We start from the raw sequence: 7,845 nt of genomic DNA on the forward strand, positions 1-7,845 counted from the left end.
TGGCTAGATTTGGTAGCATCTCCTCTTGAAATGTTTGAAAGAATTCTTAGTAAATCCATGTGAGCCTGGGCTTTTATTTTTAGGCAAATGTTTGACTACAGTTTCAATTTCCTCGATAGTGATGGGGGTGTTTAGATATACTACATCCTCCTTACTTAACCATGGAAGGTTATAAGTGTCCAGGAATTTATCCATTTCTTCTATGTTCTCATGTTTAGTAGCATAAAGTTTCTCAAAGTAGTTTTTGTTACCCTTTGTATCTCTGTAATATCTGTCGTGATCTCCCCTTTTCATTTCTAATACGGGTTATCAGTTTTCTCTCTCACTTTCTTTGTGAATTTTGCCAATGGTCTATCAATCTTGTTTATTTTTTCAAAGAACCAACTTCTGCTTTCATTGATATTTTGGACTGTTTTTTGGATTTCCACTTCATTGATTTCTGCTTTCAACTTTTTTAATTCCTTCTGTCTCCCTATTTTTGTTTCCTTTCGTTGGTCATTTTCTAATTTTGTGAGCTGCGTCATTAAGTTGTTCAGGTATGTCCCTTCTTCCTTCCTGATGTGTGCTTGCAAAGCTATAAATTTTCCTCTCAAGGCTGCTTTTGCTGTGTCCCATAGATTCTGGCAGTTTGTGTCTTCATTATCATTTGTTTCCAGGAAAGTTTTGACTTCCTCTTTGATTTCATCTTGGACCCACTGGTTGTTCAGTAGCAGGCTGTTTAACTTCCAATTGGTAATGTGTTTCTTCTGTGTCCCTTTGTAGTTCACATCTAATTTCAGCGCCTTATGGTCAGCAAATGTAGCCTGCAATATTTCTATGCTCTTGATTTTATGAAGTAAAGTTTTATGTGTCAGCATGTGGTCTATCCTGGAGAAAGACACATGTACATTGGAGAAGAATGTGTATCCAGGTTTTTGGGGGGTGGAATGTCCTATATATGTCTACTAGTCCTTTTTCTTCCATTTCTCTTTTCAGGGCTAGTATATTTTTGTTGGCGTTCAGTCTGGTTGACCTATCAAGTGTTGACAGGGCCGTGTTGAGGTCTCCCACAATTATTGTGTTATTATTGATGTCTTCTTTGAGATTTGTCAATAATTGTATTAGATTATTTGCTGGTCTCTCATTGGGTACATATATGTTTAATAGTCTGGTTTCTTCCTGTTGCACATATCCCTTGATTAGTACAAGGTGTCCATTTTTGTCCCTTACAACTTTTCTGAGTATAAAGTTGGTGTCATCAGATATTAATATGGCCACCCCAGCTTTTTTAAGTGCGCTTGGATGATTTTCTTCTAGCCTTTGATTTTAAGTCTATGTTTGTTCTGATTATTCAGGATTCATCTTTTTGACCCATTTTGCCACTTGATGTCTTTTAATTGGTGAATTTAGTCCATTGACATTGAGGGAGATGATTGTCATAGGATTTAATGTCATCTTTGTAGATAAGTTTGCTGTGTTTGTTGGTCTGTCTTGTCTTAAATTAGACCTTTCAGTTTTTCCTTTACGTCTGGTATGTATTCTTACGATAATTTAAAATTTGGTCATTAAATAGAAGTGATAGATCATAATTTGTAGTCATTATTAAACAAAGGTAATATCTAGGAAATATATTGATTATTAAAATTTTTGTTTGATATTATAAATCTGGTAATTTAATATTTTCAGAGGAAGTATAGTATATTACCTTTTTTTCTAAATAAATGCACTATCATAATTTAAATAATTTGCGATTTTATGAAGCACTAAAATTTTCAAAAAATAATGAAGTTTTATTAAGAGTGCAAAACAGTTTGTATTTGGAAGTTATGATTGTCAGGTCAAAAATATTGGTTGTTGTAAAAAAAAAATAAAAAAAAATATTGGTTGTTAGACAATGAGAATTTCTTGATCTTATAGTTCTGTTTATTTTTATTTTAGTAATGCATAATAATCTTCTGAAAGAAAATATATGGAACACATGATGGGTTAGTTCAAAGCTCCGTCTAGTTCAGCATCATATGAAATAAATGGCTTACTTTATAAATACATGATATATGACTAAAATTTATGTCAGAATTTATTTATGCAATGATGCAACTAAGCAAGTAAAACTAAATGTACTTAAATTTTCAAATCAATATTTAATTCATATAATATGGAAATCATAACATTCAAAAATATTTTTTTTTGTTTTTTGGGCCACACCCAGTGACACTCAGGGGTTACTCCTGGCTATGTGCTCAGAAATCGCTCCTGGCTTGGGGGTCCATATGGGACACTGGGGAATCGAACTGCATGTGCAAGGCAAACACCCTACCACTTGCTCCACTGCTATGGTCCCAACATTCAAATTTTATTACAAAATTTCCCTTTCAAAATTTTGACTTTATGAAAACTTTGAATGTCTGTGAACTTTGTTCACTTTATATTCAAAGACTAGAGCAATCCAGTATAATAATTAATTAAAAACTGATACATAGGGATGGTTTTAAAAAGTGAGTTGCAGGGTTGTTCTAAATAACTACTTAGCATCTGTGCTGAATCAATGATTTGTTTTTGTTGTTGTTGTTGTTGATTTTGTGGGGTGGGGACACACATGATTATATCAGTACCTATTACCTGACTCTGTTCTTAAGGAGCATTTCAGGCAGACACTGGGGACCATATAGGGTGCAGGGATTGACATCGGGATGCAAGATAAGCATCTTACCTGCTTTCTCCTTCTTAGTAAAGATAGTTTTATGCTAAAAAAATTTTTGTGCTTATTATTATCTCCATGTTCCAAGAAAAATCATATTAGTGCTTGTAAGTTACAGGTTTTCAAGTTCTCATTTAAGTAAATAATTCTACTATAAAGATACAGTAAATTGCACATTTTGAAGTTCTAGGAACTGTGTGAGTTTTTACAACTTATCTTCATGTCATGTCTAAAATACTATATATCCCTTGTTATAATTGTATGAGATGATATTTTAGATAATCCAGCTATACATTATTATACAGAATACTATTTGTATAAGATGAATTTCAAGGATAGAGAGATAGGGGTAAGTTCTTGCAAGTGACTATTCCTGGTTTAATTCCTGACATTTTATATTGTGTCTTGACCTCTGCAATGTGTGATCCCAAAACATAATTTGGTGTAACCAAAATCAAACAAGCTATAATGAATCATATTAAATTTACTATTGTCTAATACTATATACAGATATTTTAAAAAAGAGTTAAAGTAGTAAAATATGCAAATGATAAAGAAAAATGCAAATATAGCATTATATAAATGTAACATAATGATAATAAACAGATTTCCTCCTTTCCTTTCTTTTGTTGGTATTTGTTGTTTCAAGTTAGGGAGTTGAGTGGTACACTCTGCTTGTTTGTATTACTCTCATACTTTTTGTCATCTCTTTTGAGATAATATATTTTGTGCAGTGCTCAGATAGTTGGCTGTTGTGCTTGTGTCCATGACTTTCTCCCTTTTAGCTATAGCATCTTCACAGGTATTCAAATGGGGTTGTACATTCTTAAATGTCTAGCACCCATTCTGACTTTAATTCTGGTTGGAAGTTTACACTTTAACTATGGTGTTGTCACATATTCTTGTTGGGTGAGGTCATATACTGGCAATGGCAAAGGCACTTACAGATCATAGTTATGATGTGTTTCACCTGACTGTAAGACACCAGAAACTTCACCTCTATTGTCATGGCAGAACTTCCAGCTAGCACCGAGACAATGTTCATCTGTACATGCCAGGGTATTGTGGATCCCAACCTCAAAGTTAAAAGACAGACAATTGACTCATTACCTGGGCTTAGTCCAAAATTAGACTAATTTTGGAACTAGAATTTTATTATATATTATTTATTTATTTTGGGGTATTTTTGTACTATACCCGGCAGCGCTCAGGGGTTACTCCTGGCTCTGCACTCAGAAATCACCTCCAGTAGGCTTGGGGGACCATATGGAGTGCCAGAGATCAAACCCTGGTCTTCCCTGGGTCAGCCTCATGCAAGGCAAATGCTCTACCACTTTGCTATTACTCTGGCCCCTATACATAATTTAAATATAAACCACTAACAGAAATTTATTTTATAGAAAAGAAATATAGTCAGACTTAAGGTACTATTAATTTTATCATGAAATATATTCATTTTATCAAATGGTATGAGTATACAAATAATATTTATTAAACTATAAAAATATTTTCAGTTCTTAAAGTCATAAACAGTTATAAAGTCATAAGTTAGTTTTTGGAGTTAATATTATAATTTTATAACTATTATAATATAACTTTCCTTCAAGAGAGGAAGTGATTTTGATATCTGATAATTTTAGTACCTAGTGTCTTGGGACAGAAATATAACTTCAGTGGTAGAAAATATTCCTCGAATAAAAGACACCCTGAGTTTGTTACTGGCAACCCAGAGCCTCAGAGAATTACAGGATGTAACCTGTGATTCCTCGTCCCCCAAAACTGATGTCTATAATACCACATCGCCTAACCCAAGTGCTCTCTGGCTCATATTATTTTAGCTATGCCTCAGCAAGTATGACTCTGGGTCTCAATAAAGTGTATATATATATATATATATGTTTATTTTTACTTTTAAATTAATATAAAAGTATGCATACATATATTTATATCATCAAAATTCATACTACTTATTTGCAGTTAGAAGCCTTGATTCTTTTCTTTATAGATTATACTGAGATTATTATTGTTGCATGTAATTAAATATCTATTTACCAAAATATTCCTATTTTGGGTCCTTCAACTCTAGTTTCAGAACATTTCATTTACACTTGGAAATTGTTTTGGTCCATTTATTCCTTCATTCATTCTAATTTTCTTTAGAGACATGATTTTCTTTCCATATAAAATATATGATCTCAGAAAGCTACTTTGATATGTTATTGGGTTGGATAAGTGGGTAATAATTGTAGATAAACTTTAATAATTGGCCTACTTCAGACTCTACAAGAATAGGTAAATGTCAGCAAGGTCATCATCATTTGTATCCTCAGATAAAAACTTGCACACTCTTAATGGCATCAACAATGGTAAAAGCAATGCCCTTTCTTCTGTTTCTCTTGTTTTATTATTTGGTTTACAAGAAAATCTTAAAAATGCTAAAAGAGTTTGTCTATTTTAGTCACAAACTTTTCCAAAGCTTCTATTCAGTATGATTTTAAGTTAGGAAATATCAGAACATTCAGCCATTTTGATGATTCATGCTTATTTTGGCAGTGTTTCTATGGATAAATCTTTTTCTTTATCTTTTATTTTGTGCTTCTACTGATCTAAACAATATATTATTTTATAGCATTTCAGTTAAGATGTATTTGTTTTCTAACCCCTCAGCCATAAATTTTTATAATATCTTAATATTATCTGGCTATCTCTTGCAAATTCCAATTTTAGTAGCATTTTCATTCTCTCTGCAGCTCAATTTCTAAGAGATTAGACTCTCCAGAGCTGCACTGATTTCTTTTTCCTTCTTAGGTCTAAATGCTAAACTCTTTTTTAAAAAATATTCTTTGAACAACATAGTATTGTACAATCTTTATTCTTTTGATGTGGGGATGCACAGGGAGCTTGCAACTAAATAACTACTTGCAAGTAAGTGAAAAAATTACTTCTTTTACCTTTAAAAAATTGCTATCCCTGCTTGCAAATTCATATTCAGCTAGAATTGCTTATTTTGAAATATTTATGATCCTTTAAAAATAGTGCCCTATAAAATTTCAATTTAAGGGTAAGATAGATAGATCAATAAAGTGTATGTTTGTAGGAGAACCAGGTTTGATCCCTAAGCACCACTGGGAAGTGATTCTGAACTGGGAGTAACATCTGACACTGCCAGCTGTGACCCAAGCATTCATACATTTTTTTAAAAAGTTTTATCTATTTTAAGGTGTAGTATAGCTCAATATGTCTTTGAAATGGACTTTTTCCATGTGTATTAAAATGTTAGTAATAAGTATTATAAATTGAAAAGAAGTAAAATGGAGGTTATAAAATATGATTTACAGGAAAGAGCCTGGCCAGGATTGGTAGTAGTTCCTCTTGAAAGTTTTGGAAAAATTCATTAGTGAATCCATCTGGGCCTGGGCTTTTATTTTGTGGCAGATGTTGATTATTGTTTAAATTTTCTCAATAGTGTTTGGGTGTTTATATATGCTACCTCCTACTTATTCAAACGTGGGAGGTAATAACAGTCCAATAATTTATCCATTTCTTCCAGGTTCTCATGTTTAGTGGCATAAAGTTTCTCAAAGTAGTCTCTGATTACCCTTTGAATCTCTGAAATATTTGTATTGATCTCCCCCTTTTTGTTTCTAATATGGGTTATCTTGTTTATCTCTCTTTGTGAGTTTGCCAATGGCTTATAAATCTTGTTTATTTTTTCAAAGAAACATGTTTTCTTTGATCTTTCGAATTGTTTTGGTTTGCCACTTTATTGATTTCTGCTCTAAGCTTTTTTATTTCCTTCTGTCTCCCTATTTTTGTTTTATTTTGTTGACCACGTTCTATCTTTATAAGCTGTGTAGTTAAGCTATTCAGGTATGGCCTCCTTCTTGATGTGTGCTTGCAAAGCTATTAATTTTCCTCTCAGTACTGCTTTTTCTGTGTCCCATAGATTCTGATAGTTTGTGTCTTCATTGTCATTTTTTTCCATGAAAGTTTTAATTTCCTCTTTTATTTTATCTAGGACCCACTGGTTGTTCAGTAGTAGGCTGTTTAATTTCCAGTTGTTAAAGTTCTTTTTTCCTGTGTCCCTTTGTAGTTCACATCTAATTTCAGAGCCTTGTGTATAGAGAAGGAAGCCTGCAAAATTTTTATTCTTTTTTTTTTTTAAATATGGAATGCTTCATGAATTTGTGTGTCATCCTTGCTCAGGGGCCATGCTAATCTTTTCTGTATCATTCCAATTTTATTTTATGTGCTCCTGAAGTGAGCACAAAATTTCTATTCTCTTGATTTTATGCAGGTATGTTTTATGTGCCAGCATGTGATTTATCATAGAGAATGACCCATGTACATTGGAGAAGAATATGTATCCAGGTTTCTGGGGATGGAGTGTTCTATATATATATCTATCTACTAGGCCTCTTTCTTCCATTTTTCTTTTCAGGGCTAGTATATTTTTGTTGGGTTTCATTCTGGTTAACCTAACAAGTGTTGACAGTGCCGTGTTGAGGTCTCCCACAATTATTGTGTTATTATTGATATCCTCTTTCAAATTTGTCATATAATTTATTAGATATTTTTCTGGTCTCTCATTGGGTGCCTATATGGTTAGTAGTCTGATTTCTTCCTGTTGCACATATCCCTTGATTAGTATGAAGTGTCCATCTTTGTCCCTTACAACTTTTATGAGTCTAAAGTTAGTGTCAACAAGTATTAATATGACCACTCCAGCTTTTTTAAGGGTGTTGTTTGTTTGGATGATTTTCTTACAGCCTTTGATTTTGAAGCTATGTTTGTTTTAACTATTAAGGTATGTTTTTTGTAGGCAGTAGAAGATTGGATTCACTTTTGATCCATTAGGCCCTCTTTGTTTCTTAACTGGTGCATTTAGTTCATTGAGGTTGAGGGAGATGTTTGTCATGGGATTTAATATCATCTTTGTGTATAAGTTTGGTATTTCTGTTGGTCTGTCTTGTTTTAAAGTAAACCTTTCAGCTTTTCTTTTAAGGCTGGTTTTGCATCTGTAAAAATTTCTGAACTGTTGCTTTTCTATGAAACTATGTATTCTACCTTCAAACCTGAACTTGAGTCGGGCTGGGTGCAGTATTCTAGATGCAGCATCCATTTTGTTAATCCTTGTCACAATATCCCACCACTGTCTTCTGGCTTTG

General features: G+C 32.9%; 1 non-coding gene across 1 annotated transcript; it reads right to left on the reverse strand.

The window, feature by feature from the left end:
• Window positions 1–6,838: 6,838 nt before the first annotated feature.
• Window positions 6,839–6,945, reverse strand: LOC126026220 (U6 spliceosomal RNA). Its single transcript, XR_007501590.1, has one exon. It is a non-coding gene; the product is annotated as a U6 spliceosomal RNA (small nuclear RNA).
• Between the last annotated feature and the right edge of the window lie 900 nt (window positions 6,946–7,845).

The sequence above is a fragment of the Suncus etruscus genome, chromosome 1, assembly GCF_024139225.1.
Source record: "Suncus etruscus isolate mSunEtr1 chromosome 1, mSunEtr1.pri.cur, whole genome shotgun sequence".
Taxonomy (NCBI): domain Eukaryota; kingdom Metazoa; phylum Chordata; class Mammalia; order Eulipotyphla; family Soricidae; genus Suncus; species Suncus etruscus.